The sequence below is a fragment of the Mus caroli genome, chromosome 15 (genome assembly GCF_900094665.2).
Source record: "Mus caroli chromosome 15, CAROLI_EIJ_v1.1, whole genome shotgun sequence".
Taxonomy (NCBI): domain Eukaryota; kingdom Metazoa; phylum Chordata; class Mammalia; order Rodentia; family Muridae; genus Mus; species Mus caroli.
Window position 1 is genome coordinate 84,762,457 of NC_034584.1, and position 14,633 is coordinate 84,777,089.

Consider the following 14,633-nt stretch of genomic DNA (forward strand, 5'->3'; position numbering starts at 1 on the left):
CAACCCTATAGGTGGAACAACAATATGAACTAACCAGTACTCCTACAGTTAGTGTCTCTAGCTGCATATGTAGCAGAAGATGGCCTAGTTGGCCATCATTGGGAAGAAAGGCCCCTTGGTCTTGCAAACTTTATATGCCCCAGTACAGGGGAACGCCAGGGCAAAGAAGTGGGAGGGGTAGGTAGGGGAGCAGGGCAGGGGGAGGGTATAGGGGACTTTCGGGATATCATTTGAAATGTAAATGAAGAAAATATCTAATAAAAATTGAAAAAAAGATTATTTTGATTTGATTATCATAATATTTACAAACATTGATTTAAGAGATCAAAGAAGCAAAGAAGTTCCCCCTTTCTTTCATGCCATCTCTGCCCAGCAAATTCCCTAATCTCCCCCTACTCATAACTTTCTCTAGGCTCCTTTGCTCCTCACAGTGCCCTAAAACAACTCTTCCCTATCTCCTCTCCCCCCCTCCTCCCTCCCCCCTCCCCCCTTCCCCCTCTCTCCCCTCCTGACTACCTGTTCAAGATTATGAGTTGGTGATAACTCAGAGACATGCATTTCTCCTTGGTCACCATGTTCTTTGTCCTCATCATGGTGAAATGCCATTAACCTGTGCCTTGAATGCCCTGGGTTTTAAGTGACAGTTAGTCCCTTGAAGATTGGGCTTTTTACATCACATTTACATCTTTGGTTCAGGAAACCCAATCTCGGAAAGCAATCTGAATTCCAGTAAATTTTATTACAATTATGTAAACAGCTGGAGGCTCTTGAAATCTGACAGATAACGCTATTTTCTGCAAGTGTTTCATGCTACTTAGGACTTTGCTTTAGCTCACCACATTGTCACAAGCACCGGCTGTTGTCATAGCAACCTCAGAGAAGGTCAGGATGAATGAGAAGCTGAGTTAGTGATAACTCAGAGACATAATTTAATAATGGCTACAGGGATACGCGCTTCGAAGACAGTGACAGAAAATCAAGGGACTTGGCTTATTTCTGGTTAACGCCCCCCTCCCCCATGGGCTTCTTTGTTCCTCAATATTTTCAAGCTAAAACACACTATGTCTGAGCAGAGATTTTTGTTTTCTTCTATCTCAGTATTACCTGCAACATTGTCTTTAGAAATTCTTCCAAGGCAAGTGTGTCAAGAATCACACTCATGTATTTTTATTATCTTTAGTATTCTTCCAACTGTGGAGCCAATACAGAGTGTTATGTTCATATTTATAGTCAGTAATCTAAACTTCTCACTGTAGTGGAAAATTGCATTGACAATAAGTTTGCATGTAGTGCACGCCTTGTAAGGCTTCAGTCAAGCTGCCAACACTGTCATAAGATCACCTATGCCTACTTGTGAAAGTTTCAACAAAAGCCAGCCTATGGCTATTAACCTTCCCTTTTAGAACAAAGGGGAAGAGGAGGTCACCGAAGCCTCTTCTGAGTATGCAGGTGCTCCTAGCAATTTTTACACAATTCTTCCTTAACTGTCCAAAGGCCTTGGATCTAGGGTAGGGGCTAGGCTTGAAAGACTAGAGAAGAAGGACTCATCTATGGGACCATGAGGGAGCTATCTTCCATGTTGAGAGGAGACATTTCAATGTAGGAATTTTGGAGTTACCTACACTCCTATCATTAACCCTTCACCAGCTGCATTGCTGTTACATTAAGGAGATAAATCAGACCTACCCCTAGAAGTAGTTTAACCAAGGGTCTTGTGTCTGTCTGTGGTTTCTGACCTATCTGTAATGTTCATAAATGCTGTCTTGTGGTTCTGTCTCTAATAAAGGGCTTTGCTCTCTTTTATTGAACAGAGCAGAAAGCATCATAAAGGGAAGAGATGGTGAATAATATACAGAAATTTTGAACAAAGTTTTACAAGGGATTAGTTCATTGACTGTAACTGAGCACCCAGTTAATAAACGGTACTGCAGACATCACTGCAGATATACTACATCCATGCTGCTTTCAAAACTCATGGCAGATATTAATTTTTTTTTTTTTTGGTTTTTCGAGACAGGGTTTCTCTGTGTAGCCCTGGCTGTCCTGGAACTCACTCTGTAGACCAGGCTGGCCTCGAACTCAGAAATCCGCCTGCCTCTGCCTCCCGAGTGCTGGGATTAAAGACGTGCGCCACCACCGCCCGGCCAGATATTAATTTTAATGAAGTCACTTTTTGACCTATTGGTCTTCAGCTAATTATTACACACATACAAGAACACATGCATTACTCTTGGATGAGAGGCATGGAAGATCACACAATTTAAGACCACAGCTATGTACTAGCTTGGGTTATAAAAGCTGAGTAGATTTGAACACCAAGACCACCAAGTAATGTTGGTTGTTGCATTGGCCTCTAAAAGGCAAGTTAACAAATGGGCTGAATTCCCATTAGGATATCCATCTTAAGTCTTAAATGACCCCAGCCTATCTTATTAACTTAGCTATGAGGTCTCACAGAAGTTCTGGTCTTTGGGAATGTAAAAAGATAATTTTGTAATTGTAAGTGTAATTCTGGGCAGAGGGGCTGTTCACCCCCGTTGCTCCCGAGTAACGACATAGCATTCCTATGCATGTTCTAGCCCATTTTAGCTTCTGAATAAATGACACAGTGACCTAATAACTTTACTCACAAGCTGCAGGCAGTATGCTAGGCAGATACTTATCTGGTCTAGCCCTCTATGGTTGCCTACTTCCCAGCCATGTGGTCCTTTATCTGTAATCTAAGTTTTGCCCTGGCTCGCTCTGTTTCATGGAGCAACTCCCATTCATCTCAGCCTCATGTCGTTTCCATCATGGTCTTTCTCCTCCTCCTTCTGGGTCCTTCTCTTTCTGGGTCCTCCTCCCCCTCTCTTCCTTCTCCTCTTCTTGCTTAGGACCCCCTGAGTGGGATCAGAATTCCTGTCCTGTTCTCTTCTCCTGCCCAGCCCTGGATCATCTCTTTATGAACCAATGAGAGGTGATAGAAAACAAGCTTTACACATCATTGAGACAGAAGATGCTCCACATAGGACAGTATCAATGTCCAGACTGCAACCAGATCTCTGGGCACAGAAATCAGCATTGGAACACATAGTGCACAAAACCATCCCCTAACGCATGACTGTTATATTCAGACTCAATAAACTCATTAGTATCCTTGGGTGGATGTTAAATTGGTTTGTCATTGCAGCCTTAGGAAGGAGCAGAGATATTCACATCCCCTCCAGGGAATAAATTTTAGCAACCACATGGATTTTGAACACAAAACAAGCATGCAATGACTTTCCAATGCTTCTTCACTGTTTTTTTTTTCTGTTTCCATTTTGTTAATTTCTCTGATTCTTTGTGAATTTCACATCATGCACTCCTATCCCATACATCTCCCAGTCCCTTTGTATTTGCCCACTGCCCTTGCAACCTCCCCGCACCCCCAAAGAGGATAGAGTAAAAAAGGTCTTGTCATAGAAGCTGTAGCATGTCACAGTGTGTCCCCCAGGCCACCCCTCTGTCCACACACCTTTACTTGCAAATGTTCCTTGCAATGAGTTATTGGTCTATTTCAAGGCCTCGGACTTCTCTGCTACACTACCTATACTGGATCCTCACAGGGACTCCTCTTGGATAGCCTGGTGTTGCCCTGTGTCATGGAAATCCTGGAGCTTTGGATCTACAGGACTGGCCCTTTCACTTGTTCCAGCAGATCATAGATGGGGTAGATGGTGGGATGGGACCAGCTTTCCCACCCTCAACCCCTCCAGGCTGCTCACCCCAACCCCTGGGGTCAGCTCCATTGTGCTGTCCAGGGAGGGCCAACTTTCCTAGTGGTGCAGCCAATGAGAGGCAGGTTTTTCTGATTCCTTAATGCAGAGATCTAAACATGATGATCATTCTAAGCATGGAAACTAAAGCAAGATGTTTCTTTTGGAAGTTATATAGTAAGATTGTTTAAGCAGGTTAAAACTCTTCAGCCACACTTGTGGGCTTTTTGTTTTGTTTTGTTTTTTTTCTTTTCTTTTCTTTTCTTTTTTTTTTTTAAGTTGAACCAACTTTCTTTTGTTTCCAAATGACTTTTTCCAGTGACCCACGCCCTTAAGAAAAACTTACTTTACTCTAAGGACCTAATTAACTCAGTTGGAAGTTATTCAACTGCTTCAGGAGTTCTGCATATCTTAAATCAAGGTCCAATTTGCTACTAGTCCCAACAAAAGCTACTCTGAGGGAAGGAGTTTTACCTACAAGAAAGCACATATCAGTTATATGCTTAATCTTAGCCTTCCCCTCCTTAAATACTTACATAATTCATATACACGGGCTGGATTATTTTCTTCATGAATGGTGAAGAAGAAATACCTATTTTTCAGGATCATGAAAGGGACAGGGATAATGAAGGAAACCCTCTTCTAGTCTGTCTTCAAAACAAGGAATCTTGGCAAACAGGAAAGGTATGCTTCATGATAGCTATTAAAAAGTTGAATTATTAATCATTGACCATAAATCATTAATAAATCATATTTAATTCATAATTTATTAATACATTAATTGTTTATAATTCATTAATGTTCCATTGCAGTTATGGAATTGACTGAAACCTTTACTTGTTTTCTAATGAAAGAACAGTAACTGCACAGAGCTGTGTCCCAAGCAAGCAAAACACTTGTTCCAGGGGCCCACAGATTTAGAGTCACCACACCAGCCCCTGGAATTACTGTGCCTTCTATGTATGTCCTGAAATTCAAATCAAGACAAAATAATCGTTTTTAGAAATATAAAGTCAAGTCAAACAGAAGGAAGAAATATCATTGTTTACATGAATTTCTTTAAATGATGTAGAGTTACAATAGAGAACTTCCCATTTACCTGTGTAATAAGCATCGCTACTTCATGATTCCATATAGTTTGGGATGGCAAATTTAGAAGTGTGTTGTCCAGGAAAATATAAAGTATAGTATAATTTATAGCATAAATGTTTGAATATATATTATATACATATGTGTATATGTATATACATATATATGTATATATATATATTTCACTACCATTTAACAAAAGATGGCTTAGTCGGCCATTACTGTAAAGAGAGGCCCATTGGACTTGCAAACTTTATATGCCCCAGTACAGGGGAACACCAGGGCCAAAAAAAAAAAAAAAAGGAATGGGTGGGTAGGGAAGTGGGGGGGAGGGTATGGGGGACTTTTGGGATAGCATTGGAAATGTAATGGAGGAAAATACATAATAAAAAATATTAAAAATTTAAAAAAAGAAAAATAGTCAAGTAGAAAAATGTTCAACAGAAACCAACTGTTATTATCAAAAAGTTATTTTTCTTGGTTTCAGAAGTGGTTAAGTGGGTAATGTGTTGTGTGGAAGGAAAAAGAAGGCCCTGAATTCCCGGGACTCATGTAAAATCCTAGTGCAGGACTATAGCCCCAGTGCTGGATGGCATAATCCCTGGGCAGCACTGTCTAGTGCTAGTCCGTGAGAGACCTGTCTCAAAAAAAAAAAAAGATAAAGTGAAAGATGATAAAGAAAATCTCTTGACATTGATCTCTAGACTCTCTACCTACACAGAGAGAGAGAGAGAGAGAGAGAGAACAGCATGTACACCTTCATGCACACACATGCACACATGCACACATGCACACACCACAGAAGGATTTCAAGAAAACACAACTGAAAATGGATAAGGAAAGAGAATCTATTTGACCTTGATTGGGAAGTTCAGTCGGGAAGGGATTATGGTTCTGTTTCCGTGCAGGTGCTTCGGCTGAGGGAGGGAGGCCACTAGAAAAGAGAAGAGGGGATGAGAGACAAAGGTAACAGCCATATTTTTATCTTTACTTAAAATTACCCACAATACATATATGAATTGCATATATATTTTGGTTAGCAACACTTCCCACAAGAGCCATAGGTGAACAACCCCCCACCACCACCACCCAGTACTAGGCAAAAGAAAATTCCTTTCAAATGGGTGCTTGGGGGAGTCCGAGTGACTCCTGAAACAACAGAGATTATCAATGTAGCCCTTATCTGCCTCTCAGGGGTCAAGGCTGGGCCACTATTCCTGAAGATATTGTACACTTAAGACACAGAACTCTGGTGATTCAAGCTGGATCTGACTGAAGTCTACTTTCCTGTAGTCTATCCTTCATAGGCCTAGAATACTATGAAACCTGCCAAGAGAGCCTACTAGTCCTACCCAACTGCAAAACCTAGGAACTACCACAACGGTCAGTAAGGTAAAACATCCACAAAGTGACAGTAAGTGGCACTCACATGTTAGTGGTAATCAAGAGCTATCTAATTGGACTTAACAAGAGAGAGAGAGAGATTCATTGTGTAATACTGGAAACCTAGCCAGCTTCCCAGGGCTTGTGAGGCCATGGCCCTTCGATGATAACTACCGCCTCTCAGCACTTTGTTAGTGTAATTCCTTAGCTCATTCTAAAACTTCCTTTTGTACCCACAGATACATGTGGCTACCACCACTCACCCAAGAAGCCTCTCTTTACAGAAAATGGAAACCAGCATAGAAAACTACAACTGGACACTATGCAGAGATCAATAACTAATGGGGAATCCAGCCCCCACGGACAGACCTACATGAGAGTTACTGCATCTATTCCTCAGGGAACATAGAGAAAGAGGGATTAGCAGAATACCAGGAAGTGGCCCACCCCTAGACAAGTAATGGTTCCTGATAGAGGAGGAATTAGATTCCCCCAGGAATGAACCCCCATATTTTTGTCCAATGCAGAGTGATCAGCCCTGAAACCATATGCATTCAAAGGTAAACTCAGTGGGTTCTATTCATGTATGTGTGCATACATACACATACATGTGCAACAATAATCAAAAGGGGGCTATAAAGTTGGGGGAGGAAAGGGAACTTTGATGGAAAAAGAGGGGGAAATATAATGTAATTCTAATTGTTAATATATGTGTGTATATATAATTATAATGTATATATAAATAACTAAGAGATTCAAAGACAACCAAAATAGTCCTTTTTCCCTACACCCATCAAACTTAATTTATTCAAAATACACCCACAGACTATTGGCTCTAATAGGATATTCACCAGACCTTGCTACTTCTCCTTGTACATGTCCCTCTTCTAGTTCATTTCCCAAGATCTCAATAACTAAGCATCCTCGAGAGCTAAAGTCAACCTCTCCATCCAAGGAAAGGGATCTGCATAATGAGTTAACTGGCACACAGCAACATTTCACCCTGAGATGTATGCCTACAAATTCAGCGAACACACCACGAGACTGACTTTTCAAGTCTGTCACCTGCTCCCTGTTCTTTCCCCTAACCCTGCTATGCTACTCCTGCTCCAGAGCTTCAAGAGTTACTAAAACACCCACCTCGTTACTTGCATCAGATGCCTGGGAGATAACCTTGGCCACCTTATCCAGTAGCCATAGCCAAGGCATGTTAAGTATCTACTTTCTTACTCTCTCTGAACTCAGCCTTCCCATCTTGATTGTCACCAATACATTCCACTCCTTGACTTTGAAAACAGCTCATAACCCTGTCTGAATCGTTTCTCCTATGACTTGCTGAACCTTTAACGATTTTCCAAAAGCCTTTGTGGCTTTTGATTTCAGATCCAGTTCTCACTTGGCTGCCCAGAGTGGCTAGAGAAAAGACCAGCTCGTGGTGTCAAACAGCTGCAGCAAAGGATTTTGAGTGTTCTCAAATCGAGACAAGCTTACCCATCTCTTTGAACCTTTGAGTATTATGTAATCTATCCATGCATTGAAACATCACAAATACCCTGCAATTATATACACTGCTTATGTAAATAATGAAATTGTTAAAATGTTCATTTCAACAATTTCTAAAATGTACAAGATCATGACAAACACAAGTCTAAAATATTGTGTGACAGTTGTATGCCTTTCCACGAAAAGCCGCTGAATTGAATTAATACTTTAAGTGCATGAATTACTATACATACTATAGTATGTAGATATCTCAAATAATTTATAACTTTCCCGGATCGGGGTGATGTCAACTTGACAATAAAAATCATCCATCATAAAACGTATGAGTTCCCCAACCATACATTCAATCAGCTGCAAAACAAAGTAACTGACTCTTGTGATGGCCAATCTTGCTGAAAACCTGACACAGCTGCAAAGAGGAACCCTCAATGAAGGCAATACTTCTATTTGGCCTATTTCTTGTCTGTGGGACATTTTTGTGACTGCTACTTGATACAGGAAGATCTAGCCCACTGTGAGCAGTGCCATTCCTGGGTAGGTAGACACGGATTATATAAGAAAGGTACTGAGCAAGCCAGCAAGCAGCATCTTCTTTGGACTGTGGTTCAGTACCTATCTCTAGGCTCCTGCCTTGACCTGCCCTGAATCCCCTCTCTTATCCCCAAAGTTGCTTTCACTTGTCACAGCAACCAGGAGCAAATTGGGACCTGTCTGTACTCAACTATGCAGACATTTGAAAGCTTTGTTAGAAAGTCCAGTCTAGCAGCTATCTGTATAGCATTTCCATTGCATTTGTCATGAATAATTTAGGGAAGGCTTTAGGTATAGAGGAGAGCATGTACACATAGATTGTATGAAAATTTGATGTGGGAAACACATAAAAAATATTTTTTGCCATATCATAGAAACAAAGCAGGGCAGAATTGAAGAAATGTAGACCTGAAGTTTGCCTACATGCTTACGTGGCCTGTGTGTTTCTTTAGCAGGCTTGACTGGAGGATTCACCAAGGAATGACTGCTGCAGTTGGGGTCCAGGTTAACAAGATGAAGGGGAGGAAGGTTGAAGGTGAAGATTTGGGTGATCATCTGGAGATGGGGGCAAAGAAGAGGGAGAGGTCACAGCAGGTGGTCTGCTCCAGAGTTGGGGATGAGACTAGGGTCTGGATTTGTAGGAGAGGAGAAAGGTAAGAATTGTCAGTTAGGCTACCTGCTGGCCCAGCAGGAGTGGCCTGCGGGTTCCCAGGAAATGTCTGCTGGAGTTGGGGGCTGGGATAACATAAAAAGCCATGAAGGGAGGTTGGAGGAGGAGGTCTGTGTGTTGGAGATGCGAGCAGACAGGAAGGGAAGGCTGCTGTAGGCAGTCTGCCCCAAAGCTGGGAATACGACTGGGGATTTGGATTTGGAGGAGAGGAGGAAAAGGAGAAGATCTGCAGTTAGCCTCCCTGCTGCTTCCTGGTTTAGATGGTTTATCTGATCCTGATTTAGCTTTGGCATGTGGTGTCTGTCTAGAGAATTGTCCATTTTGTCCAGATTTTCCAATTTTGTTGAGTATAGGCTTTTGTACTAGGATCTGATTATTTTTTTGAATTTTGAATTTCTGATTAATTTTTGAGGAATCAGTTTCTATTGTTATCTCTACCTTTTCTTTTCTGATTTTGTTAATTTGGATACTGTCTCTGTGCCCTCTGGTTAGTCTGGCTAAGGGTTTATCTATCTTGTTGGTTTTCTCAAAGAACCAACTCCTGGTTTGGTTGATTCTTTGTAGAGTTTTCATTTCTACTTGGTGGTTTTCAGCCCTGGGTTTGATTATTTCCTGCTGTCTACTCCTCTTGGGTGTATTTGCTGCTTTCTGTTCTAGAGCATTCAGGTGTGCTGTCAAGATGCTAGAGTAAACTCTTTCCACTTTCTTTCTCTCTTTCTTTCTTTCTTTTTTTCTTATTGTAAAAGTAAAGACATTTATTGTGTAAAACACAGAAAAGGTGAAAAAATCACACTTAAATTCCCCAGCTTTAGAAGGATCACACTGAACACTCAGAATATAGCTTCTATTACAAATGAGGTAATACACCTGTATTTACAGGTCATTTGCTTTCCCTACCCCATGTCAGCCACAGGCATTTCTGAGGCCATTCCACATTTCTGAAGACAAGACAAGGCCAGGATGTCGGAAACACAAGCCACTTAATATGGTTTCGTAAGTGATGGAGTTGAAATTGTCACCGTGTTTTACATCTCCCTGTTTCTATTTGCCTTATTTTCTTCTGTTTTTGCGTTTCCCATATCTGGTGCTTCCTGGGCTTTCTCTCTCCTGAGCTGAAGGGACTCATGATCCCTGCTCCTCTGACCTACTTTTGCATTACTAGTCTTTGGGTTAAATGCCTTCCCCTTGCTATCTGCCAAAGCCTCATCCATCCATCCATCCATCCATCCATCCATCCATCCATTTGTTTATTCATGGCAACATGCACTGAGTACTTGCTGCTTGCCCAGCACCAGAGCCACTAGGAAGAGAGATGTGGCCAAGACCCTGGGACAAATGTTAAGCTTCCCTTTCTTCCTTCAGAGGTAGAATACCAACCACTCCCTAGTTTGGGTCCTCTTGTGACACTTTCGTCTTTCATTCCACTCAGCACTCAGAACATCTGACCTTGTCGGGGCTGAGGTCCCATTGGGTGCTATCCACCATCTCTACCCCATTTCCTTGTCTTCCTCCCTGCCCCTCAAAACCTGAAACACCTCAGAAGTGACAGTGGAACAAGACAGGCAGAGCTATTGACCTCTCAGCTTGGTGACATTTTCTTCTGAGCCTGAAATCAGGACACAGAGTTTGGCAAAAATCAACCCCAAAGTTGCTGTGTCCCTTAAGGAACATCTGAAACTCACTTGAGCCATCTCTGTTATAGCTGAGCCCACACAGCGCTTAGTGAGCACCAGAAATGGGTTCAGTGTGGCCCAGGGGTACCCAGCTCAGCCCTTCCTCTTCCCCACAGACTCTGTTGGGAAGGAGACGATGACAGCTTGATGTGGTGGCAGCTGGTCCATGTCCCTTTCCATTCCTTGTCCCCTCCCTCCTGCCTTTCCCTTTCCCATCCAGGCGACATACAACCACACGCATATGTCTCTTTCTGTAGGTCAGTCTGTTCTCAAGGACAGGGCCCTCTGACTCAATAGCTTCCTCTTGCACATCTCCTCTAGCAACCACCTTAGGATCATGTGCCCGGGCTGTTACCAGAGGATGTCCAGTCAGAAGCCTGTTCCCTCTCTCTGCCTCATACCCTTAGGGAGTCTGTGGCATCCATGTCCCACCTCCTGGACCTGTCTTTAACTCTCTCTATTCGCCTGAGACAAGGGAAGGGCTTCAGTCTTGGGATGAAAGAGGAAACAGACAATTGAGCCTATAGGGGAAAGCATGAAAACCAGTGGTTTGCAGCACTCAGTCCCCACACTGGGCTGACTCTTCTCCCTTTCCTACATGTGTGCCTGCTGCTGTGTGCACGGTGTGGTTGTGGCATGTGCTGGTGGGAGGGAGCCTTTGAGGAAAGGATATAGTAGCTTAGCTGAAAAAAAAAAAACTCACACTTGATGGCACATTTAGTCCCCATCACATTTGCATTCTTCTGGGAGCTACAGACACACTTGGGGTTTTAGCTGTGCCCTGTCTGAGCACTACAAAGGGATTGATTGCTCCTGCATCCCTCCCTTTGGAGTTCACTAGCACCTGCCCTGCTCTCTCCCATGGTCTATACTGACCAGTACTGTTCACAGCCATCACCTGAATTGTCCTATCTTTCACACAAACCATACTTCCAAGTAGATACATCAGGTGCGGGGGGACTACATGGAGCCAGAAACTCTCCTCGTCCCTACCCCAAGAAGTGACCGATCTCTGGCAGGCTCCCCCCAGCAGCTACCAGCCAGCCCCAAATCAGAGTGCTCTGGGAAAAGTCACAGGTCACACAGCTCACCCAAGAGCAAGCTGGGTGTTGCCATCCAGGCTCTATGTAAGCTGGCCTCAAAGCAAATGGTAATTGAGAGGTAGTCCTGAAGGGGCACCTGCTGGGGAGGGGATGTGTGCATGTACTTCACAGCTTCATCCTAGGGAGTTTTCTGGCCTGTCATTTCATTCTTCTTGTTGGATCCTAGCATTCCAAGGGGGATCCTTGGGAAAATGTAGGTGAACTAAGATTATCCTCGTGGAGAATCAGCAACTGGTTAAAGGGAGCATGGAGGAAGGGGAGGTGGGAGACAGTGGAGGTGGGGTGGGGAGTTGGGAGGAAATGAATGGATGAAGAATGAATGAATGAATGGAAGGAAGGATTTGGTCCACAAATATTCACAAATGCAGAGTGTGCGGCAGCTGACAGCAGGATCCAGGGTTAAGGAGCAGGTTGGATGAATACCTGTTGCTCCTTGAGATTGAGGCACAGCCTCAACTTTGGCTTGTGGGCCCGTCAGAAGTTGGGGTTTCCACAGCTTCAGCCTTACTGGCCATAAGTGGCTCTTCCTCCCCCTTCAGGTTGGGACCCGACGCAGGCTTCACCTCTTTTAGTACTATAGAGCCATGATGAGACGGCTGTCTGTCCAAGAAAGTAGTGAACGAGGGCCGCTGCCTGTAGCTTTCTGACTTCGGTACCTCAGAGTCTATGTTGCCCCATAACTCTGATACAGTTGGGGCCCGATCATCAGGAAACGGGGTTGGCCCAGCCCAGGCACTCATCCCCTTATTCCGTTTTCCACCTCTTCTCGGGGTCAGGGTCCCAGTCCTCCGCCTCCTGTACCACAACAGTAGTAGCGCCAGGAGAACCAAAACCACCAACAAGGTAATAAGCATGGGCACCAGCAACATGTTATGGGATCTTAGCTGCTGTGAATATTTTTATGCTGGAGACTGGAGTGTCACGGGCCACATTGGAACTCTCCACAGAATTGGCTGCTATGGGGGCAGGGAGTTCATGCACCTCATTGGAGGGCCCCAGAGACCCAGTAGCCATGGTGACAGTGGGACCACTGGTCTTGGAGCTTACTGTTGCAGTCACAGAGGGTCCACTTGTCTCGTCAGAGCTTGTTGTCACAGTGGCGGGGAGTGCACTGGTCCCTTTAAAGGTAGATGTAGATGCCACAGTACTGTCTGCCACAGGATTGGCTACGGTGACAGGGGAGGGTCACTGGCTACATTTGATGCTTCTGAAAGCAGTGATGATGTCTTGCTGAAAACTTCCTGAGAGGTTATAGGCTCAGGTATAGGGGTGCTCATGCTTGTACCAGCAGAAGTCCCAAAAGAAGACAATTCAGTAGTTCCCAAGAGGGTAGAAGAAACTGGGGTTGGGGTCTGCCTCCAGAGGCTGATGGTCTCCTTAGAGTTCACTGTCACTGGCCCAATAGAGATGGATAAGCTGGCACTCCAGGCTTCAGAGGCACACAGGTCCTTGATATGTGGAGTAGATGTCATCAACACCGTTGTGTTAGGCAGACTTTCTGGGCTCATCACCTGCCCTTTAAGTTGTGAATCTTCCCTCTCTTCTGTAACTATTATTCTTAGGTTTGGTCTTCTCATTGAGTCCTGAACTTCCTGGATATTTTATGTTATGAGCTTTTTGCTTTTTGTATTTTCTTTGACTGTTGTGTCAATGTTTTCTATGGTATCTTCTGCACCTGAGATTCTCTCTTCTATCTCTTGTATTCTCTTGGTGATGCTTGCATCTATGACTCCTGATATTTTTCCTAGGATTTCTAACTCCAGGGTGGTCTCCCTTTGTGACTTCTTTATTGTTTCTATTTCCATTTTTTAGATCTTGGATGGTTTTGTTCATTTCCTTCACCTGTTTGACTGTGTTTTCCTGTAATTCTTTAAGGGATTGTTGTGTTTCCTCTTCAAGGGCTTCTAGCTGTTTACCTGTATTCTCCTCTTTTTCTTTAACCTTCTTAAAGTCCTCTATCACCATCATGAGAAGTGATTTTAGATCTGAATCTTGCTTTTCCAGTGTGTTGGGGTAGCCAGGACATGCTATGGTGGGAGAATTCAGTTCTGATGATGCCAAGTAACCTTGGTTTCTGTTGCTTATGTTCTTGCACTTGCCTCCTGCCATCAGATTATCTTTAGTGCTACCTGCCCTTGCTGTCTCTGACTGGACCCTATCCCTCCTCTGATCTTGGTTATGTCAGAACTACTCATAGTCCAGCTGTTTTGTGACCCTATGATTCTGGGATCCTGTCATCCTGAGATCTTGGGTATGTCAGAGCTCCTGAGAATCAAGCTGCCTCTGGGATCCTGAAAACCTGTGATCCTGGGTGTATTAGAGTACCTGGGAGTGGAGCTTCCTCAGGGTGTTGAGGGACTGGGTGCAGAGCCAGTGCCCAAAGTCTGCTCAAGGCACTGGCTCAGCCTGAAAGGAACCTGTGCCACTGGCCAGGAGGGGGTTCCTGTGTCCCTGGATCCCAGGGGTCCCAGTCATTCCTGGTGTTGGGGCAGATGGTGTAGCCTCCTCACCTGTGATCCTGGGCATGTTAGAGTACCTGGGAGTTGAGCTTCCTCTGGGTGTTGTGGGAATGAGTACAGATCCAGCACCTAAGGTCCACTCAGGGCACTGGCTTAGACTGAAAGGCAAGTACATTTCAAGTTTATCATTTCTTCTAGAGATCTTTGGTTAATTAAAATCCATGCCACGAATTCTAGTACAATATTTATGAGCAAGCTTTGGTTTGCCTTGGTCCCTTAGCTATATCCTATATCTTTACTATTTGTTTATAATGACCTAAAGTTTTGTCACATACATCTAAACTCATGCTTTCCCATAAATTTCATAAGTAATGAAAACTTCAGCATCATTCAAACTCACTTGCCACAAACCTCTGCTCATATTATTATCATTTTTATTTTTTGTAATACCCACATTTGGCTATAATTCTGATAGTACATCACAT

At 43.6% G+C, this 14,633-nt stretch overlaps 1 pseudogene; it reads right to left on the bottom strand.

Annotated features, from left to right (window-relative positions):
• Positions 1-5,660: 5,660 nt before the first annotated feature.
• On the bottom strand, positions 5,661-14,215 carry LOC110310085 (annotated as a pseudogene).
• Positions 14,216-14,633: the final 418 nt, after the last annotated feature.